This window comes from Mercenaria mercenaria, chromosome 15, assembly GCF_021730395.1.
Source record: "Mercenaria mercenaria strain notata chromosome 15, MADL_Memer_1, whole genome shotgun sequence".
Classification (NCBI taxonomy): domain Eukaryota; kingdom Metazoa; phylum Mollusca; class Bivalvia; order Venerida; family Veneridae; genus Mercenaria; species Mercenaria mercenaria.
In genome coordinates, this window is record NC_069375.1 from 9,316,814 (window position 1) to 9,341,526 (window position 24,713).

At 34.9% G+C, this 24,713-nt stretch overlaps 1 long non-coding RNA gene across 1 annotated transcript; it reads left to right on the forward strand.

The window, feature by feature from the left end:
• Nucleotides 1-8,116: 8,116 nt before the first annotated feature.
• Nucleotides 8,117-22,363, forward strand: LOC123559819 (uncharacterized). The gene is made up of 6 exons (XR_008367329.1): nucleotides 8,117-8,962; nucleotides 9,083-9,199; nucleotides 9,417-9,959; nucleotides 12,059-13,087; nucleotides 13,562-17,357; nucleotides 17,983-22,363. It is a non-coding gene; the product is annotated as an uncharacterized LOC123559819 (long non-coding RNA).
• The last annotated feature ends 2,350 nt before the right edge of the window (nucleotides 22,364-24,713 follow it).

Sequence of the window (24,713 nt, forward strand, 5' to 3'; positions counted from 1 at the left end):
AAATGAAAGCATTGGAAGAGGAGGTAAAGGAGTTGAAAAGATGTCAGAATTTAGAGGAGAAAAGATACAATAGTGGTGACTCGCAGTCAAGAGGTAGAGCCAGATTCAGAGGAAATGCTGGTTAAAGTGCACGGTACAGAGGTAGAGGATATCGAAGTCCATCGCATCAAAATAGAAATAGAAACAAACTTCAACCAGAAAATGAAAGAACCCCGAAAGAGAAGTCTGAACAGAAATCGGAAAAGTCTGATAAGAAAGACAAAGAGACCGACAAGAAGGAGAAACCTCTAAACGGGTAGATGTCTCTGTCGCAGGGCAGACCAGAGACTTCCATGAACAAAGCCCTAGGAATGAATTGTATGAAAGAATAGTAGGATCTTGTAATGAAAACGAAATTGAAGTTGAAGGAAATAGAACAGTTGGACTTTTAGATACTGGTTCAATAGCAGTAGATTTTTACAAGTCCTTAGACCCTGTACCTCAACTACGTCCATAACAAGACTTTGATTTAGAAATAACCAGTGCTAGCGGAGAAAAACTTCCATACAGAGGATATGTTGAGATAGATGTTAAAATACCATGCCTAACAGACACTGCATTTTCTGTTCCCGCTTTAGTAGTGTCTATGACTGGTTACAACAGAAAAGTTCCATTAGTGATTGGCACAAATGTTATTAGACAAGCAAGATTAGAGCTAAAAGATGAAAGTGATATACCAGAAGCAATGCATTTATTTCAATTTGTACAACTAGAGCAGGTATTGCGAAAAGTACAAAATCAGTCACTTTACAACCATATGAATCGACTGTAGTGTCAGGTTTTGTGAGAAATATGAGATCATGTGAAGCAGTTGTTACTGAACCATCAGACAATGGATATTCTAGTAAAGTCAATGTATGCCCCAGAGTCGTCAAGCTGAACGAACAAGGAAAAACATCAAGGGTTCCTGTGAAAATATTTAATATGTCAGCAAAAGTTATAACCATTCCTGAGAAAGCTAATATCTGTGAACTACACGAAGTTGATGTCCTCAAATCAGCTCCCATCAGTCATCCGTCAAAGGCTCAAGTCCACCAGCAAGCAACATCTGAAAAAGAAAATAAGAAACATGTTAAACAAGTAGATGGAATAAAGTTAGAGGAATCAAAATTATCAGAAGATCAGATTAAAGAAGTCAATACATTTTTAAGTAAATGGAATCATAATTTCTCGAAATGCGTCACTGATTTAGGCTCCTGTAATCTGTCAAAACATGAAGTCAAACTTGAAACGGAAAAACCATTTAAAGAACCCCATCGTCGCATACCACCGTCTTTGTTTCAAGAAGTCCGAGAAAATTTGAAAGAAATGCTCGAAGCTGGAGCCATCCGAAATAGTGAAAGTCCATATTCATCAAATATAGTTGTAGTCCGCAAGAAAGACGGCACAATTCGCTTCTGCCTAGATTACCGGGAGCTCAATAGTTTGACAATTAAAGATGCTCATGGCATTCCTCGCGTTGAAGACACATTCCATCTAGTGTCTGGCGCAAAATATTTCACAAAATTGGATCTTAGAAGCGGATACTGGCAGATAGAAATAAGTAAAAAGGACAGACACAAAACTGCATTTCAAGTTGGTACACTTGGCTTTTACGAATTCAACCGGATGCCGTTTGGACTCTGCAACGCACCAGCGACTTTCCAGCGTTTGATGGAACGTTGCATGGGTGAAATGAATCTTCGAGACTGCTTAATATGTCTGGATGACGTCATAATATTTTCAAAAACTTTCGAAGAACATCTCAGACGCCTTGATGCTGTTTTCACACGTCTAGAAGGACACAACCTGCAGTTAAAGGCATCAAAATGTGAATTCTTTCAGTCAAAAGTAACATATTTAGGTCATGTTGTGTCTGAAAACGGAATTGAGACTGATCCTGAAAAGATAACTGCTGTCAAGTCGTGGCCAATACCATCATCAGTCAAAGAGGTTAGAGCCTTCCCTGTTTTCACTGGCTGTTATCGACGCTTAATCAAGAACTATGCTAGCAAAGCAAGACCTCTTAACGATCTTCTAGTCGGATCTTCTACCACCAAAAAGATCAAGAAACAGACAAAGAGCCTTAAAGCGAAGAAAAGGTCGTTTGTTTTGGAACCAACACAACAACAAGCATTCGACAATCTTATTGACGCATTAACAAATCCACCTGTACTAGCATATGCTGACTACAGTAAGCCGTTCAAGCTTCATACGGACGCTTCTGGAACTGGTCTTGGAGCAGTCCTTTACCAAGAGCAAGATGGATACGATCGCGTAATATTTGGCACTTAAATGGGCAGTTGTGGGCAAATTCCATGACTATTTATATGGCACTACATTCGACGTATTAACCCACAATAACCCGTTGGTGTATGTCTTCTCCAGTGCTAAACTTGATGCCACCGGACATAGATGGATGGCAGAATTAGCAAATATAAATGCCAAATTCATTACAGAAGCGGAAAACTAAATGCTGATGCCGATGGCCTATCACGGAAATACATGTACAACGAAGGAGATGAACAGGTTCTTGTATTTCTGACATCCTCAAAGCAGTTTCATCAGCTATCGAAACATCTACTGACGAATCCCCAGTCGTTTACAGTTTAGTGGTCGCAAATCCATCTTCATTAAATAGAATTGAAGTATCCCAATGTGAAGATATTCTTCCTGCATTTTTGGGATGTACTGCTTTGACACAACAAGATTGGATCAAAGCTCAATCAAAAGAGGATGATTTGTTATCGGCCATTAAATACTGTCAAAGCGACAAGTCTCAATATGCAGACAAAATAAAGCTGAGAAGATATTACCCCATGCGTCACAAACTTTTCGTGAAAGATGGTATTGTACCTGAACTAATACGCCATATCATCTTCCAGGCTTACCATGACGATCTAGGCCATCAAGGTCGTGACCGCACTTTATCCTTGATAAAACAGCGATTCTTTTGGCCAGGCATGGATAAATACACAAGGAACAGTATACAGCGTTGTGGGCGATGTATAAGGAGAAAGACTTTACCTACCAAAGCCGCAGAAATGGTTCCAATCACATCTTCAAGTCCCATGGAACTAGTGTGCATAGATTATCTCTCCCTAGAAAAATCAAAAGGTGGCTATGAGAATATAATATTTTGGTGATAACAGATCACTTTACTAAATACGCTCAGGCAATTCCAACAAGAAACCAAAAGGCAACGACAACAGCCAAAGTACTCTATGAAAATTTCTTCATTCACTTTGGATTCCCAGCCCGCCTCCATAGTGACAGAGGTCAGAACTTCGAGTCAAAGATCATCTCTAAATTATGTAAACTAACAGGAATAAAGAAAAGCAGAACGACTCCATACCACCCGATGAGTAACGGAACTACCGAAAGATACAATAAAACACTACTCAGCATGTTAGGAACATTGCCTGAGCATAAGAAACAGAACTGGAAAGATCAAGTCTCCACAATGACGCATGGCTGCAATACACAATACCACAAAATGTTCACCATACTATTTGATGTTCGGCAGGCATCCTCGTCTAGCCATTGATGCCTTCCTTGGTCTTCCTATGGACGGAGGATCGAGAAGTCTTGACAGATAAACTACGACCTCGTCTCAAGTTTGCTTATCAAAAAGCCGAACAAGAAACAAAGAAAAATAGCCGCCGTTACAAACAACATTACGACAAAAATGTTCGTCACAACAAAATTCTTCCTGGTGACAGAGTGTTGGTTAAAAAAGTTGGTTTCCAAGAGAAACATAAGCCTTCAGACATATGGGAAGAAAATACTTACCTGGTTAAGTCCCAACCAAATCCTGACGTCCCTGTTTTTGAAGTGGAAGCAAAAGGTGTACCTAGAGCAAAGGTGAAGCTTCTTCATAGAAACATGTTGCTTCCCTTCATGTCTTTACCAGTTCCGTTTGAACCTTCAGAATACCTACCTGATTCCTCAGTGTTTGAACCATCATCAGATGAGGATCCGGAACACTTAGAAGGATCGGCTTTCCATGATGTTGATCTTTCTCACGACTCAGATCATGGAGAAGAAAGCCATGTATCTTTAACCGTTCAGCGGGACCTTGACAGCAGCCGTGATGAAAGTTCTATTCGTAGGCCGAAACGTACTCGTCGAAAACCGGAACGATATTCAAGAGACGACTGGAGGAAACTAAACAGGTAGAAATGCACGGTTTCTAACATTTAAATGATATGTAGAGACAGTTGTAAATGTACAATCATCTATTGTGTTTTTAACAAAAAGACATTTTGTTCAGTGTTTTTAACAATCTGATATTATTCAATCTACCTACAACAATATTATGTATGTTTATCGTTTGGATGCGACTTGACTGTTATAAATGTTTTTGGAAATAACATGCTAATATACCAGTATACAAGTAACTTTATATAAGATACTTCTATCGCAGTAATGGAAATAGTTTTTAGTTCATGCTACATACGCAGTCAGATACATTAGTTTATTTGCATATACTCATTCATTCATTGACTCCATTCCATTCCATTCCATTTCATTTCATTCCATTCCATTCCATTCCATTCCATTCCATACCATTTGTACAATTTCATCAATTCATACTTAATCAAGTATGAATTCTGCTGTTATAAATAATTTTTTAATTTTCATATCATTGTTTGGATTTTACAGTAAACAGTAAAATTTTGTCCTAATGTTTATATTTAGGACTTATATGATATGCAGATCAGATTTCATTTAACGTGAAATTGTATTATAATTAATTATGTTCTTTTGCAGGACGTGCCGTATTGAATTTTGAAATACAATGTCGAGGACGACATTTTCACAAAGGAGGGAATAATGTCATAGGTCATAAAATAAGAATTGTCAAAGGTCTATAGCATCAGTGTAAATTATATATGATATTCCAATATTTTAATATGCATTCTCCTCTACGACCTATACATTCCAATACAATACTTTACTGACGGATGCCGTACCATAGTAAATTAGATAACCCTTCCCGTGAACCCCTTTGTTATTGTTGTCCGCCATTATCTTGTAGATGCTGGATAGGCATTGTATTGCAATAAATATATTACATATATATATTTCCAGGTACGTTCATATAATATGTAATACACACTATATATGTAATGTCTTAGTTAAGTCATACATTGTTTTATACTGCAATTGTATTATGCTTTTAATGAGAAATCGTATGTAATGTTTTACGTGGATTTTGTTATTGTTGTCCGCCATTATCTTGTAGATGCTAGATAGGCATTGTATTGCAATAAATATATTATATATATATATTTCCAGACTTCCTCATACAGAACCCATATAACATAAAAGTCCCCCGTGACATTTGGCGCCCAACATGGGACCGTGACGGCATTACACTGGTTAGTCTCCGACGCCTGTAATTGCTTATATATAAAGTACCCGCTGAAATTCGAGGACGAATTTCAAAATGGTGGGGAAATGTGTAACGGTATAGAACTTGAATATTAAAACGGGGAGAAAATGTGTAGGATGCCGGGTAGCTAAGTCGGTAAAGCATCGGAACGGTATTCCGAGGTCCCGGGTTCGAGTCCCGGTCTGGCTGCACATTTTTCTCACCCTATGACATAAACATGCTCTGAGATTGTCTCAGAAGACTGTACAAACAGAAACGTGGCATACATTAAATTGTATTACGGTTTTCCTTCCCGAATGCAATGTAGGGATAACGCATGTTTTTCGTGTTTTAGCATTGCAGAATCCCGAGATATTGGTTGGCTATTCTAGCAAAAAAAAAAAGGCGTAAAAAGCAATAAATTAATATATTGCCCCTCAACGTCATTAAATTTCCATGAAATGCGCGGCAACGTCTGCGTTATTTTTCACGTTGATTCATTTCCTTTTGAATTATCCGTTTTGGGACTGTAATACGTTTACGCTTTGCCCCAGGATGTGCTTATATATAAGGTGTTTTAAGGTTTCGATGGAGGCCTTGAGAAACAAAAATCAAACAACACCAAATCATAGAAAGAAAGAGTTGTTTGACATGAAAATTGAACAGCATGTAAAACATGTATATTACTTTACGAAACAAGTGTCAGTATACTGATATAAACATTGAATTCCGGAAAAGGGCTGCCTAAAGGGGATCCACTTCCGGACAGTTAAACGCCTTTTAAAAACTCACCATTTTCAAAGAACAGTTACACATGTTCGTTTTGATGCATTTGCATTAGCGTGCAAGTGATGAAATTTCGCATAACAAGGTGGAACACAGTTTTCAGCAATTGTTCATCTTTATTTCATTACAAATGGCATCCATTTTCAAAGGGAGACAACTGTTCCCGATTATTTTAAGTACAAATGGCATTTATTTTCAAAGGGAAACAACTTTTTCCGATTATTTTAAGTAATCTTTGAGAAAAAGTTGTCTCCCTTTGAAAATGAATGCCATTTGTAAAGAAAAAAAGATAAACAATTGCTGAAAACTATGTTCCACCTTGTTACGTGAAATTTCACCACTCGCACGCTATTGCAAATGCATCAAAACAAACATGTGTAACAGTTCTTTGAAAATGGTGAGTTTTTAAAGGCGTTTAGCTGTCCGGAAGTGGAGCCCCTTTAGGCAGCCCTTTTCCGGAATTCAATGTTTATATCAGTATACTGACACTTGTTTCGTAAAGTAATATACATGTTTTACATGCTGTTCAATTTTCATGTCAAACAACTCTTTCTTTCTATGATTTGGTGTTGTTTGAATTTTGTTTCTCAAGGCCTCCATCGAAACCTTAACAGCATGTGAACACGAGAATCTCCCTGTTAAAACACGTTTTCTCTCCTATTAAAACACCCCCGAAAAGAAACAAGAACAGCAGTTATAATCTAGAATGTAGTGTAAAGGTAAATCAAATTTGTAAGTTTATTCTTTTTTGAAAAATGTAAAGACGTTCCCGGAAAATGTTGTAAAGTAGGTAAAAGGAAATAACTGTAGAACTACAGATACGTATCATTGTTAATAGTACCTAGAGCTGTGATATGTTCAAAACAGATTTTATCAGTTCTCAACAAAACACATTCCCTGTTAAAAGACCTTTTTCGGAATTGAAGAGATGCATTTAATTGAGTTTGAGACATCTATTGCGGCTGCGTTTATATATAATATTTTATGTCTCAAACTTGAGCACCTGTAAATAAATTCTGTTAAGTAAGAAACAATGTAAAGTCTGTGCGTGGTAGTATATGTTTAGCCACCCCCTCAGTTTGGGGTCGGCAATTAGTAAATTGCAGCGTCCGGTGGTTCGTTCGTTCGTTCATTATCATTTAGTGTCTGGTCTGTAAATTTGTCATTCATGAGTGGATTTAGAAAAGAGGGAACATTAACAGTTTGGCATGCAAAAACCATAACTCTGCCCGCCTTACTTTTTGAATTATCTATGTACTGAATTATCTCCCTTTATTGAATGTTCATCTGGATATCCTATACTGTCTGTATTTTTTTTGTCATTCATGGATGAATTTAAGAAAATCTTTGCACCAATAATCAGCATGACATGGTGATGTGCCTTGTGTAAGAACCATAACTCTACTTTTATTTATTCCTTTTTGAGTTATCCCCCTGTATTAAATGTTCTTCTCAAGGGCATAATTCCTAAACTAACGTAAAGAATGAATGGAAATTGCACACAATGTTATGGGATGTTTAAGAAAAGTACTATGTACATGGACTAGACTTGTTTCGTCAGTTGTCTCCCTTTTAATGATTTTATTTGATTCATAGTTGAGATCATTATTGTTTCAATGGATAAAGAAATCATTTCGGACACAGTTAAAATATGAATACTGTTTCAGACTTAAACTCTGATGTGACATATCGGGGACAATATATGGAGTAAATGTTGTAAAGCAAGTTAATTGATTAAGCAGTTCAACTAATGTATTGAAAATAAATAATGAAGCATCCGACACATGGTATAAGTATACACTGTTTTTCATCTATGAAATCATACTTAGAAAATATATTAATGTTTTCTTAGTCACCTTCCCACCCCCAAGCAAATGTTTCCTTAGACTTATTTTGGGACATGTTACACTTGTAATGTATATACACTTTCTTAGATGCGGTTGAGATATTGTAGATCTGCACTGATGTTAGTAGTTTTTTATTATTGGTTTAAAATTTTTCACAAGCAAAACAAAACCAATATTTAGTAAGTTTAATGTAAATGAAAATATTATTAAAAAGTTTGACCAAACATTCAACAAGTTATCACATACCAGTTACCAGTCCCATTCAAATGTAGCAGTATGGGGGACACGCACTTTTTCCAAAGTAGGCTCTTGTTGTTTAGACCAGAATTGTTATTATTTGTACATTTCTATGTCTGAAAAGTAGCGTAGTAACAAATGTAACCGACGTTTTCTTTAATGGCGCGAACTGAAGCAAAAAGTCGAAAACAATATGTGCGTGATGCTACATGCGCTTGAGATTAGATGTACAAGACGTAACACGATATATTAAGCCGTTTTACTGTAGATGTAAAATGCGGGAATCATATAGTAAATATTTGTCCCTGTGATGTATAAAACATATTATTGAAATAGAAAATAAACTCAGATTACCGTAGAATATCTGTACAACCTACGTTCTGCTTCACGAAAAACAAACCAAACCCTTACAAAGAGGTCTTGTGCCGAATCTCATTCAGGTTTTTAGTCTTTAAGACGAGACAAAAACAAACTGACTTTTAAGGAACATGAAAACGAATTTTGTCTTGTATCTTTGCAAAAGTATGGTTTTTGTTCAAGAATATTTTTGCTTGAGGTTTCGAGGCATATAATGAGAGACGAATTCCTTGTGGAAGCGGAATACGTCCGGTAGACGAAAGCAGACGTTGCTTATACAATGTAGACGCCGACTTTCGTATAAATGGATGTGCAACTTTAAACCACCTTCAAGACTGTTGTAATCCGTTTTGTGGAAACTACTTTGAAGAAACAAAAAATTCTATAGAAAACTATTTATTGTGGTTAAAGGATCGTATACGTAGAACTTGATAATTTCTTATTTATTTCATTTTGATAGCCGAATTCGTTTGTCCGGACGGGTACGTGAAATGTCCCGGAAGTTACTGTATATATTCTCATCGCGTGTGTGATGGCAATGTGGACTGTATCTATGGCGAAGACGAGGAAAATTGCTGTAATTATGATATTTATTTGTTGTAAGTGTTTTGAGAAAAAAATCCCTTGAATCTAAGTTAAGGACTATGTTTTTATTTATTATCAAAGGTTTTCAGTATATGAATATGGAGATTGTTTCTAATTTGAAATTAGAACCTCACACCATAATATTCCGTGCTGTATATCATCAGTTATTTCTAAGTAATTTAACTGTTGTACATCTTGATCTGTTTCAGGGTGCGGGGATGATAATAAGACTGTTTTAATATTCATAGACGGAATGCAGACAGCAAACTATCTGAAAAAGGCCTATAAACTAGCCGGTAAAATGTATTCAAAGAATCGCACTGTCATGGTTTTCAGACACCGTTCCAAGTTAGGTTACATAATAGGCCAGTTGATAAAATCTTATAACGGGCACCCTTTAGATTATGACGAAAGTGAATATTTTATAGAATTCAAACCTGGAGAATCAGATTAGGAAGACTTGTCCTTTGAACAATTACTGGGATTACACAAGATTTTTGTCAGCGCAAAAACTCACCTGCTTATATGGATATCTGATTCAGAAATAAGCGAAGTTGAACATGCATTCTTAACCATTACAATGAAATTTATCAACAACAGTTACGGTGAAACCCATTTAGTACATGTACGTTCAGATTCATATTTAAAGACAAACACAAAAGTTGTTCCATCATCCATACCTGAAATACTTGTGAGAGACTGGAAGATTTTGAAAGCAGTTGGACCATTGTTGTTAACGAAGCAATGCAAAAGTAAGTACTGCAGAACATTCTTATTTTTTTTCTTTTCAGTCTTGGTAATATTCAAATCTGTACGCTGCAGCCTTCATATCCGTTTTTATTTTATGCTAACTAATGAAATACTGTATTCTATCAGTTAAATATTTTTATATCTCATCACTCACACTGTGAAAATATGAAATCTATATTTTTACACTGTGAGAGATATAGCTCCGCCCCCTCGTGTATTGTGTATGAATTTTATATCATTGCTTAAAACAGGATGACAATTGTAGTCGCACTTTGTTCTTTATAGTATAATTCCCGATTCAAATTATTTTACTTAATGAAAATTTCATAACGTTATGCAGCAAAAAATAAAATAAAATGGTACTTTATGTTATGTGCGTCTTTCTAACACCATAACAAGTCTGACGTCATGTCTGTTTACTCGCGTCTGTTTCCCGCGCTGAAATTAAAATTTGTTGCAAAATGCATATCGCAACGTAATTAAGCATAAAAGAAAAAGAAAATTTGTTTGTTTTTCGTGAATATGGAATATATCTCACCTCAAAGTGAGAAATTCTTCAATTTGATTAAAATATTTGAAATTTTCACACTTCTCAGTGAGATATGTTCAATATTCACTCAAAACAAACAAATATCCTTTATATATTTTTAGAATTTCAACTAGATTCTTGGAAGCTTACACTGTATTGTTGATTTAAGGAAAACTTGTGTACAATAACGTAAGCTTGTATGTTTCAGGCAGCGATAACTAAGCACTACTTACATCTGTGGAACGAATCGGGGTCTTTATTTGTATATCTTTTACGAACTTTAAACTAAACACCGGCATTAAAAATGCGTATATGTATCAATAAATTGCGTTTGTTAATTTGACTATGTGCTAAACAAATCAACAGACGTAAATATGTTTGAATTAAATACTATTTTAACGAAAGCAGACATTATTGAAACATTAATAGAATGCGAGAAAGACAATTATTATATAGTACATTTCTGCCAAGCACTCTACAATAAAGTTCTATAACCAATACAAGATATAATGAAATCTATACTAAATCTTAAATCAACAGTCTACGAGATATTCTTATATACCATGCTGATTTTATGGCTAGAACTATACAAAATGAAATGAGTATCTTTCTGTTGTTTATAAATTATACTGAAGTCCCTTTACAAGATATTCATAGGTACTTAGTTTATGTGAAGTACCCTATTAAAAGTACGTCCAGTACTTTATAAAATGTAGTTGCAAACCATTATTTACGCTGTTTTTCTTTTTCAGTGGACTATTGAAATATAACGATATATTTTCAGTTTATAAACCCAATTTTTCAAGCAGTGAGAAAATCAAACAAAATATTCACCGGTATGGAACTGCATTTGAACGCGAGAAAATACGAATTATTAATATAAGGTGATTTGCATCAAAAATTGGCTTCTGTAGAAACATATGAATGTAAAATACCTTCTAAAACGTTAAAATATGCGCCTAACCATATGAAAATATACCAGAAAGCAATACGAATTACAGAACTATCAATCTTTCCTGAACTTGAAAGTAACCATTTTGACATCCTGCGCGGATGTCTAGTAATCTACTAAAGTTATAATTACAAAAACATTTTTTCGGGCGCCTTTATATAAATACTACTCGACTTCTACGAAGAACTCTGTTCTTTTAGCGCATTCTAAAATCTCTGTTAAGTACATCATCATTATAACGCATGCTAAACTTCTGCCAGGTACACTAGTTTTATAATGCCTACTAAACTTCTGTGAAGTAATATGTTCTTATAACGTATGCAAAATTACCTTCAAGTACACTGTTGTTTTAGCGTATACTAAATTTCTGTCAAGTACACCACTGTTCTTATAACAAAGATCAAACCTGTGGTAAGCGAATATTTCTAACAGACGAGTTTTGACAAGGGTTTGATACCGTATACAGAACCTCTGTATAGTGCACGTCAAGTGTCAAGTAATGCATTTATTCAAACTCTTACCTTGGAACCTTTTACACTTATTTGTGATTATTGGGTGTTTAATACATTTTAGGTTATTATTTGTAATTTAAATTAAATTTCATACAAATATAAATATAGGTCTTGAAAATACTTCATGCAGTCATGGATACCGATGTTTGATGAGCAGAGTGTGTTTACCTCTTTCCAAAATGTGTGACAGCATTAAACAGTGCCCAGAAGGAGATGATGAAATGAACTGTCTGTTTAAATGTCCATCTTTCTGCATATGCGGAGTTCTTACGATGAAATGTTCTGAAGAAGAAGAGAATGGAACCTTTCCTTTCTGGGATATTCACAGCTCTACTCGATCTCTTGATTTAAGCACAACTAAAAGTTTTGGGAAGGCATTTCTTTTATCATACGATAGAGATGTTGAATACCGTTCTCTGATTTCACTGAACCTTTCTCAATGTGAAATAGTGGAACTGTCTTATTCTTATTTTCCCGAATGAAAAATTTAAGAATATTAGACATACCATACAATCTTCTGACTCGTTTGATGTCCTCCATCTTTCCTAAACTGACACATTTGACAAATCTTTATCTACATGGAAAGCCCCTTTTAACATACATTGAACCGGGAGCTTTTAATGGACTGAAGATGCATTCCCTTGATTTAACAGGTTGCAGTATCTCTGCAATATCGCTTAATACATTTGAGGGTCTCACCACGGAAGAACTTGATCTATCCTTTAATGAAATAGAAGAAATAGATGACGACGCTTTCAACAGGTTATCTGTGAAACGTTTAAAGATACAGGGGAACAGAATAAGTATTTTTACGAAAAATATGTTCAATGGACTAACAAATGTTGAACGACTCCACACACCTGCTGCATTCGCCCATCGTATCTTAAAGAAGAGTCTTGTTTGCCATATAAAGTGTGCCGATTTGATGACAAACCAAACATTGCAGGGGTTGCTCTGGACAATAGGCAGCCTAGCTTTGATTGGCAACATAATGTCATTTATATACAGAATTTATTTCGACAAGAAAAGACTCAAGATTGGATATGGTATATTTGTTACAAACCTTGCCATATCGGACCTCTTGATGGGCATCTACCTGTATATCATTGCAATAGCCGACAGAGTATTTAGGAATAGGTAAGCAAACAAAAACAAACCGATTCCGACTGTACTCTAAAAAAATCGACATTGATATAAATAAAAGCCGCCCACTATGTTTCTAGTAGTGAGTATATATTTCAGAGAAACCAAAAACAAAAACAAAAAAAAAAAACAAAAAACAAAAAACGAAGTGTACATGAGCAAACTGATTATTCAAGGCCTATATAGAGATTTGTTACCTCCATACGATTGAAAGTTTTGTAGGTTTTGATGCAAACACTATGAAGAACAATTGTTTATGAATTATTAGGAACATACGTAAGGAAATGAATTGTCAAATGATAATATTTCCGTGCATTTTCGTAGAAAATATGTATTAAATTGTTACTTTTAGTCATTCAGATATCCGACTGCTATAAAAGGATGAACTATATCTCTTCAAAATTCTTATCTACTTATCTAATTTAGATATGCTACACAATCTTTAGTTAATTCGTTGTATTTTGATAGATACATAGAAGCTGAGGACTACTGGAGGAATAGTTCATGGTGCCGACTGGCAGGTGTATAATCTACAGTATCTTCGGAGGCAAGTGTTCTTTTTATTGCTCTCATAACTATCGACAGGATACTTGTTATAAAGTTTCCATTCGGCGACGTTCGTTTATCTGTTCGATTGGCGATTGCTTTATCTATTGCATGTTGGGTATCTGTGTTGGTTCTGTCCATCATACCATTGATTTATGTTGAGTATTTCAGCGATGGTTTCTACAGTAAATCTGCAGTCTGCCTTGCCTTACCTCTGACACGTGACAGACCTCCTGGTTGGCTGTATTCTACCAGCATCTTTATTGGATTCAATTTTGTGATGTTCGTACTGATAGCCATCGGACAGCTTCTAATCTATCTGGAAATAAAGAAAAACACTTCGGCCGGAATAAGAATGAACGTTATCCGCCGAAATGATTTAAAAGTAGCCAGGAATTTATTGATGGTGATAACCACTGACTTCATGTGCTGGTTTCCGATAGGCTGCATGGGTAATTATATCCGGCATTAGTCACTTCGTCCTACCGCATGCATAAATCAGAATCCTTGATTAGTCCCCTTATTCTACTGATTGCATATGTATTCATCCGAGATATGTTAATTTAGCATTTCGATTGTTTATGTTTCATTTACAAATTACTTTTAAGTCATCTTGCTAACTGTGTACGCAAGAAAGTACGAATAATTGATTATGATAAGTTACCTTATCTAATCGGTTGTATATGTAAGTCTGGATTAGATATAATACCCCACTGGCGTCATCGGCAATTCCATTCGAAACTATTGTTTACTTCACGTGTACTGTGGTTTTATCTATTACATTATCCTGCTGACTGTACATGCATCCATTGTTATTACATAAAACATATATATACCTGTAAAAGTGAATGGACTTGGAACTAGATTCTTTTATCATATTATATTTGATTATTTGTGTTTCATTACACGCTTGATTAAACCGTGATATTGTAAGAAAACCAAAGAAAAATTATGGAATGATATTAGTTACACTGCTAGTTGGTGACAGGATACGGGATAAACGCTGTCGAGGAAATCCATATCGTTCTTGCCTGATATTGATTTCACAAGACAGCGTATATCCCGTATCCTGTCACCAACAAGTTGTGTAATGATTTTATCCTGCCGACAACCCTTTACTTCTATGCTATAATCGACACATTTTGTAAACTTACGAGGCTACTTACAGAGCAGACTGGAATCCTGCAATCATATGTTTGGTGATCATGTTTGGTTTATACTTGATTAACAACAGCCATAAAATGCACAATGAACTGTATTTGGACTGAATCACAAAACACAGATGGTCACTTAAACAGGTTATGAACTGGTTTTGATCAGAAACACAAAAAACTTTATGTTCCCTCCTTTCGAAAATCAGAAAATGTCAGAAATGTCTTGAAACTTCCACTTTTATCCCGTTTCCTGTTAAATCCTTTATCTTGTTTGTAGATTAAAGGATCCTACAACAAACTGCTCAGTAACAAATATGTTAATTCCTTTGCTTTACGACGATTTCACTAAAACAAGATTCCAACCATGGTAACCGTGGCCGTTTCTCCCATACAGAGTTATTGTTCTTCTACTTTCGCTTCTTACAGCTAACTTCACGACCCTTAACTACGTAGGAGATTGAAAACGGCAAGATAACACTAAATTTTCTCTCGGAAACGATATCTATAGCTGGAGCTAATAATATGACTTGATTCAATTACACCAGCGATGAGGAAGCATTGTGTTTTAATCAAAATTCATATCGGCAAATTACTAGCTGGATATGGAATATATCCTGTCTGCACGTGACGTCTCTTGACCGGTAGAAATGCAAGAAACTTGTAGAAGGCGAGATAAATAGTATTTCGTCGCAAGTTGAAATTCGTTAAGGAAGCAAGTGGTAAATCTTTAGAATTTTTTTTACTATGAGATAGCCTTATAATGTTGTAGGGGTCTGTACAATACAATGTATAAACATTGAATAATTTATAAACATTGAACGCAGCTAAAAATAGCAACAATTTGACTGGGTCCGTTCAACACTTTAATGTTTTACCAGCATTTAGTATTTCGTTTAGAGTCATACCGACACAATTTAGATCCTATGATAACTTTCCAGATTTTGGTGATGGAGGAAGACCCCAGGTGCTCAACCGGGCATTATTCCAGTCATGGGTGGGCACTGGGTACAATCACCGACCTTTTGTGTAGCTGGTCACTTCGATAATATTATGTATGACGATTTTATACAGTCTAATTAATTTTCACAATATTTTGCAGGACTCATGGCTAGCAATGGACATGACATTCCTGGTGAGGTATATGCTTGGACTGCAGTATTGGTTCTTCCAATCAATTCTGCTCTTAACCCATTCTTGTACACGTTTTCAGCAATTATCAGTGCAAGGGTAAATTTCAGTTTTGATTTGATGTGTAACTATGATATTAGTAACATTTACCCAGTATCATGCGATATATCAACAACTTGTTTTGATGTTTTGACATTATGTTATGTTACAAAATGTTTGAAGAAAGTCATACTTAAAAACTTTACCATGGCAAAATTAATGGAGTTCTATACATGGGATTGTACTATTTGTAAGCTTGTTTTATAAATACAGATGAATAGCTGCCAATGAGTGTGATAAATGTTATATCTGAAAGGAGTCTGACGGAACATGTTTGCAGCGTAATCACTGATTTCAAGATTATATACACTTACAGTAAAACAGTGATAGCTTGAGCTTCAATAGCTCGAGCTATTCATGTGGTGTCCGACCAGTTGCTCGAAACCCAAGATAACTCGAGTATTTTAATTTGTTTATCCACACCGCCCCCTCCCCCACTGCGACCCTAAGCGATCGGTATTATACTGAAGTGCTTGCTCTCACAGAAACAACAGATGACAAGCCCTATTAAACCGAAGACTATTCGGCTAAAGAAGGTATTTACATCAGGATTGAAAGCGTTATCTCATCTCTGCACTGTGTTTATCTCTAGTAAATACATATATTGCTTTTCGGGCATTTAATCCGAGCATAGAAGAACAAGCACATGAGAACCTTGCAAAAGGTAAATACAAATAAAAATATCCATAACTAGAAGATAGTTTATAAAACAAGTTAAAAGTGTATAAATTTTATTGAACAAACTTTTGTTATGCTATGGTTATTCAATGAGAATAAAAAACATATCGCGTTTAAAATTAATTTCTAGAACCAACTTAGTCTTATTGCTTGTATGTGAAATAGTTCGGTGTATATCTCAATGCCGTAATACCTAATGAATGTAACAATCTACCTTCTATTGCTTTTAAGGGATAAATTGTCCACTGAGGTTATAATTAAGTGCCTCGTAGTTAAAATATTTCTAGATTTTGCTTTATTCTAGTCAAGCAAAAAGGTGTTATTACGGTATTATAATGTTTAACATAGCAACGATTCTAGTATTTAAATAAAGTTTACGCGTAATACTTTCCAGATAAATAAAATATAAATGCATTTCTATCGTAGCTTTTGGAAAGAAATTTGTACGCCTACTTTCGTTGTTTACGAATCGAGGAAGGCAGACCTGGCACAGAATCAATCTATCAGATCTCATGACACAGAGGCCATTAACAATGGACGAGGTCGTATGGATTACAGTCAAAATCACCAGAGTTTTATCTTCTCTGCACGATGAATGTTTGGTTATAAAATCTCTGGACAAAGAGAATATTGTCATTCAGATTTCCTCCGACAGAAATGTAATTTGTTACGTTTATTTACAATCTGCTTTTTGCTTACACCAAGGTGTGGCGTGTGTGTCTTTACTAGAATGTATATCTGAGGCGTCCTTTAATGAATGTAGGCTTATTTCTTTAAACTACAGTTTGGTTGTTTGTTCAAGTACTAAGAGATATATTTCTAATGTGTGAGACAGGCGAGTTCTACATTGACATTCTAAGTATACTCAGTACTAGAAATGACAAGTACTGTACTGAAAAAAATCCTTACGATCATTTCTATTTCTCTAGGCTAATATTTGGTGCTTTTACAGGTTTTATATATTAATTTACTGATATTATTGTCTACAGTACCATCGAAAAGTGTTCCGTACATGACCAGTTACACAACAAATAGTCACAACAAGTAGTCACACACGGACACGTTACGATGCTTCATTTGTTATATTATTTTCATACTTTTTCCTACGGCTCTATTCAGTAATAGAGTAACAGTATTAATACTTATTCCAAAGGAAAGCTTAATACAACGTTTATTATAGTTTTATAAACAACACAACTAGATTATAATGCTAATTAAAATTAATTAATATTGCAAGTTCGTCTCTTTTAAGTCTTGAACACTAATTTCTTTCCTCTTTTTCAGACAATCAGAAACTTGTACCTGAATCATCAACCACAGGTGCATCAGGAAAAAATGAGAAGGCTGAAGACATATTGTCTCTTGGTTATTTGATAAAAGAATGCATTGAAAGTTTAAATATTCATGCTTGATCTTGTTGTCTGGAACAACTGTTACAAAACATAAGTTTATTAATGTCATACCGTAGAAATGTTGTATTCAGTAATATTTGTTTGATTCCTTTTTAAACATTTTGTTAAAATTAACGGAAAGATATTTTGTCAGTTTATGAGTCTTCGTGTGCATATATTAGACCAGTTAAAACATGGTTTACACTTTTTTTCTGTCGTATATACGTAACATTGTTTAAGTGTGCTAGATTTCTTCTTGACGAATAATTGTAACACTTCATACGGGAAAATTAGGCCCATCGTGAAAACCACCACAGAAGCCGATAATAAGTTTGGCCAGGTAAATCGGTAGTTTCCGGTATACTCCGTTATTTTAGGCCGATGTCTAACAAGTAATCCCTTCTTCGCCAATGTACCGTTACATTAATACTTTTGATCATATGAATTAAAGGAATATTTTCAAGTCTAATTTACAGTGATTGCAAAGATAAACTAGAACATAAATTGGAACTAATCGAAAACTAAATGTTATTTGGTGGATTAATCAGAATACCTTTATAACGGTATTTTGAACAAACACATTATTATAACACGGAATAATCACTTTGCAAAAATTATTTTTTCTTACAATCAGATAGAAGCTCGCTTTTATAATACTTTAATTGATTATCATGATTATAAAATAAAGTGTTTAAATAGTTTTTGTGTGTAATCAAATAACTGCACATTTATTATTATATCGTGGGCCGTGTCCAACTAGCTTAGAATCTTATGCCAGCTCGAAGATCGAAATTAAACTTCACATGATAACTTGTCGAATTTTGATCTCAAGCTACCCCTGAAGATCGGAAAACGTCTAATTTCAAAAAAAGCTTTTAATTTCGGGCCAGCTCAATGATCGAAATTCATAATATTTCAAACGCCGAATTTCGACCTTGATTTTTCAAAAATTCAAATGCCAAGCAGGCAATTAGTGTCGAGCCAGCTCAGAAATCGTACTTCAAATTTGAAAAGCTGAATTCAATGTAATACTGAAAGTGCGACCTGCTCAAGCTCATAATTCAAAGATTAAAAATCGTTTCAGAACGGATATATCTAAATTCAAGTTTTTAAAAATCTAAATCGATTATTCCCGGTATTATATTTCAAGCCTGCTCGAATTTTCAAAGCAATCAAATTTAAAGCTAGGATTGAATGTGAAACTAACTATTTTGATCTTGCATTGATTTTACTTGCGAGCTCGCTCGACGTTTCGAAAAATGAAGCACTGCATGTCGATAAAAGTCAAATTTTCAATCTGAATATTGAGCAGGTATTCAATTAAGAGCCAGTTTAAAGATCGCAATTTAAATTTTCAAAATGACGATTGACTAGAAATTCATGCTTACTAAAAATATTTGAATTTCGATCTTCCAGCTGGCTCTAATTTCATTTCTTTCTCGAACTTCGGTGCTTTCATTTGATTTTAATTTCGATTCCCGAGTTTGTTCGAAATTCAGTGTCAGCGAAATTCAACGTCGTTCATTCGACAATTTAAATTTCGATCTTCTACTTCTAACTTGCCCAAAATATGCCGCCTCAAATTTTAACGTTTTGAAACTTTTAAGTGTTTTCTTCTTCCACGCTCGAAATTAAATTCAACCTCGAAATCAGTTCCTTAAGATTTCCATTTTCGTCAGACTCGAAGTTCAATGCTTCGAATGAAACACTGAACATTTCAGTTTCGAGCTTCGAACAAGATCCAACTTTGATGCGAACTCGAAATTCTTCTTTTTGAAATTTTGATTTTCGATCCTCAATCTGTTTAAAATTGACTATTGGCTGTAAACAAAATCATATTATGGAGCGTCCACTAATGTCTAAATCCGTACATGTGTGCAGTTTAGCGGGTGAGAAGAAATCAGTCTTTACCATTAAAGAGCTTAAATTCCGTAAGAATTGACGGAAATATACGAGAATGTTACGAAAAAAACCTATACTCAACTGAAAAATGCTTCAAAAAGACTATTTTCTTCGTCACCTAGAAAACTGAAGTTAATATGAAACAATAGCTAAATTAATACAGATTACTAAGCCGTTTGCAATGGTTCTTAAGGGCAAATAAGAATTTCTTTATTCTTTGTTAAACAGAAGAAATTTCAGCAAATTATGCATATTTTACTATGTATCTAATTGTAGATAGACAGGCATAAAGTATACGCAAAAAAGACCATTTTATTTTAAATTCATTTCAAAAATAAAATATGCATAAGAAAGACAATGCATTGAATATTATCACATCGTTTGCAAAGGTAAAATACCTTTAATACATTTTCCATATAATTAAATAAAGTAAAGGACTCCTTCTTTGCGCTATATGAAATATTTTCACACGTGCGAAAAATCGATGGGTCTAATTCTTCCATATGTGTTCTTCTGTACAATTGTATTTGCGTTGTTCATAGTTACGTGCAACAGCTTTATATTCGCGTTGTTCATAGTTATGTACAACAGCTTTATTGTTACAGCTTTGTATTCGCGTTGTTCATAGTTACGTGCAACAGCTTTAAATTTATTGTTACAGCTTTACTGAGATGATTAGTTGATACAATGTATTAAGTGTAACATTTCATGGTATGTCGTAACTATGTCGTATTCAATTATTTGTATGCGACTGATTCTTACATGTATAAAAGTTTCAATTTATAAAATTTATTATAGTTTGTTCATTTAATCAGTGTTTTGCTGTTGATATTGTCCTTTAATTTTCTATAAAACGCAAAAAGACTATTTTAAGATAAAAAAATCAAGATTTTGAATACAAATATATCTATTATCAAAACTTAGCGTTAATGTATATAAAGGTATACACATCTAATTTAAATAATGTTTCGGACCACTGACACCAGAACAGAAATAATATGCCACTGTACATGCTATACCCTACCCATAGGTATGCTATAAGAACCATGGTCATGAACAAAAAAATATACTAACCCATTTCAATCGCGCATTTCTCGCCTAAACGCACAGTTCGATAAATGGGTACTATGCATATTGAACAAGCGGTAATTTATCTTCCATCGTGCACCAGTCACATTGTCTCAATACTTCATATTGCGAAGATACTTCCACATATCAACGTTACAGAAAAAAACTTTGATGAACTCCCCTAGTGAACTTCCGGTCTAGAGGTCTCAGCAGTGTGCACATGTTTGGCGAAATGTAAACAAACGAAAACAGAATGCAAAATATTCACAGTTATACAATAAAACTCGAAATGATGAATGAAATTAATCTTAGAAATTATTTTGAATTTGAAGTTATACAGACGTACACATTTGTATTATTTATATAACTGACATTGCACATTTATGTTGCATATTTACATCGAAATATAACGGCTTTGGTGTTACTCTGAGAAAAGAAATTTTGAACAAAAGTCACCAGTGAACAATGGAAGATAAATTACCACTTGTTCAATATGCATAGTATACATTTACCGAGCGAGAAATGTGCGATTGAAATGGGTTAGTATATTTGCTCGTACATGACCATGGTTGGTGGTAGGGTATAACAGGTGCAGTGGCATTTCCTTTCTGATCTGGTGACAGTGTTTCGGACATCAAGATTGTAACTCAAACTCAGTGTTGTCTGATTAGTCTGCTCATGAACAGACTCAATCAAAGCGAGTCTGCAATTTTCACTGTTTGCCTTGTTCTCGGTGCTTCCGAGGATCTACTTTTCAGATTTTACTTACTTCACAACAACGGGTGTTAAGTGCTGTGTGGCGGCCGTAAAAAGTCGCCCCGACTTCATCTCAGTGTTATTATATTTTCTGGTCCATCAGGATCATTGATTTCAACTCATTTAGATTTGAAGATTGAATACTGCTTGGGGTCGTCGGCAATTTTGCATTTTCCATTACTGCTCATGAACAGACTTAATCAAACCGAGTCTGCAATTTTCACTGTTTGTCTTGTTCTCGGTGCTTCCGAGAGATCTACTTTTCTGATCTTATTTATAGTTTCTCATAAAGGTGTTTTAAGTATTGTTTTGTAAATATATGTATTAAACCCTGATGGCAACTTCTGGAACAAGAAAAGCTGTAATATAACGATTACAATCGCAGTGTTGAAAGAACTACAACCGGAGAATAGATGTTGTAGATGAGAACAGTAGTAGTAGTTTCCAATGACATTTTTACTAATTACTATTTGTTGCATCCAGAAACTTACTCCTAAATTGCAGGAGCAATGATGAATTTTGCTGTAAAACTTATATTCTTGTATTGAATAAAGTTTAATTGGGACGTAATAAAATTGCTTTATGCTTTCACATTGGATTATTTTCCTCCTTTACACAGGTGTTCGTAAGGTTTTACTTTTATAGGAAAATGGCATACGTTTCTCCCGAGCGTGTGCATGTTAGTCGAATTAACTGCTTGTATGGTTATGTCATACAATTGTTTATTACTGGAGAGGTTAGGTCCGCGTAACAAGACATTGTGATTTTTATCCATCGATGTGGTTATGTGAACATTACTAATCGAACGATGTAATGGTCAACTACTGGAGTGGTTATGTCAACCTAACAATATCTGATACCTTACTAAGACATAGAAGTTGATATCGCACTAGTAGTGTGACAAATTTAACCTTAATAAGGCACTGAAGTGTTTATTGTATTATGGTGGAAAATACTATCTTAGCCGCTGAAGTGGTTGTTGCACGCGCGGTAGTGGCAAATATTATTTCACTAATTAGTTACGTGAGTAGTTGTGCCAACTGTAATAGCTCTTTGATAAGTATTGGCATCTTAATTAGAGAATGTATTAATTATGCCCACTGAAACAGTTGTGAATGTATATAAATATCCGGTGAATTCGTCACTACATAGGGTGTACCTGCAAAATTAACATAAATATGGCCAAAACAGGCCCGTAACTGCATTGAGGCTATTGGAGGCACTTGTCGCCATCAAAAATGTTTAAGCGTATTTTCATTTACCCCAAATTTGAATCTTTTAAACTGACACTGAGACTTCTAAGACATTGAGCTACTGTAAACCAAGAAATGGTGTCGCGTTTTTTAAGTTAGCGACTTTCGCGTTCAGTGTGTGTCTGCAAAATTTTGTAGTCGCGAAACTACCATCTATCGTGAAAACGCGAAAGATTGTAGTTTTATTGGTAGTTATCTGCAAAGCTTCTCCCCAATATACGCATGTGTGTATAATTACTAAAAAAGTTTTTACCATGTATAATAATTTCATTAAAATATATCAGTTACTTGGTTAATAAATCCTATAAGGTTTTAATAAATAAAGAACAGCAGCAATTATAGTTAATTTTGATTGACAGGTGAAAACCAAAATGACGGCATATGTAAAACTAGCTATTGGATTGTAATTTACATGTAATTCCCTTTTCATTTTTACAGCTGACTTTGCAAAATGGGGTAAAGCATCAGCTTCACTTGTCAACGGTTAATATGATCAATAGAATCATCTTCTGCACTGCTCTTTCTTTTTTCATCTTTTTTTGTCAACGTTACACAATTCCGTATAGACATATTGGACTGATTTCATGTACTAGTATATGCCAACAGTGTATTGTGGAACGTGAATTTCGCTCACGATCACAGAGCGTGGTGGGATAATTGACCAGTTATTTGCGCAAGTTATGTCAACTTTTACCTTTAATTTTCCCTGCAACTGTTTGTTACTTACTTCAGTTATTCGCGTCCGGTGTATTCCGCGAATCTTTGTAGCCGCTAAATTGCCTGTCGTCATAAAAACGCGAAATATAGTGTTCGCGAACGTTTCTAGCATCTCGGATTTCCAATAAAGTTAAAAAATGACACAATGTTTTTCACAGACTTGTGCGCCTAGATTGTCAAATCTGATTATGTTGCATATATATGACCACCTCCGCCCTCTGCTCAGTTTTGATAAAGGCGGAAGAAATCTCCTTCTTGTATTGTTCAGGTAAAGTTGATTTTAAAGTCGTATGACAAGAACGAAGGTTTACAGACTTCAGTTACACGTTTTCCTTGGATGAAAGTGGATTGAGGTGGAACATTATCGTACCAAATATGTAGTAAATACTAGGTGTTGATATTGATATTGACAAATTGGTATGTCAAGCGGATAGGTCACAGAAAATATTCTCCTGCCCTAAACTTATACTCTGGGGATATTTCCTAGACATTCTACTCCTTAGCGCTGATTCCCAGGACATATTCAACCCCGGGCTTAAGTTTGTCCTAAAAAATCTACTCCTATTACCAACTTAAAATTATTGCCTAAGCTAGTTTGCTGAACATGCCAACTCGTCATCAAGGCTATTTAGTGTATTTGAGTGTAATTTATCCATACTTAAAACTTGACGTCTCAGTTGTCTGATGCCCTGTTAAGTTTCAGCATAATAAGTTATAGAACATTTCTGCTGTATGGAAATCAAATGCATACTAGACCTGTAATAAGTTGCAGTGTCATTTGCAGATAAAGAGATTCATAGCCTTGACACAATTATGAAATAAACAGTTGTCTTAATACAGTAAAAAAAATCACTTTAGCGGTTTTTTTTTTTATCTGAAAACCAAAATATTGAAAAGATAAAAACCAATACTTGACGTTAAGGTGATG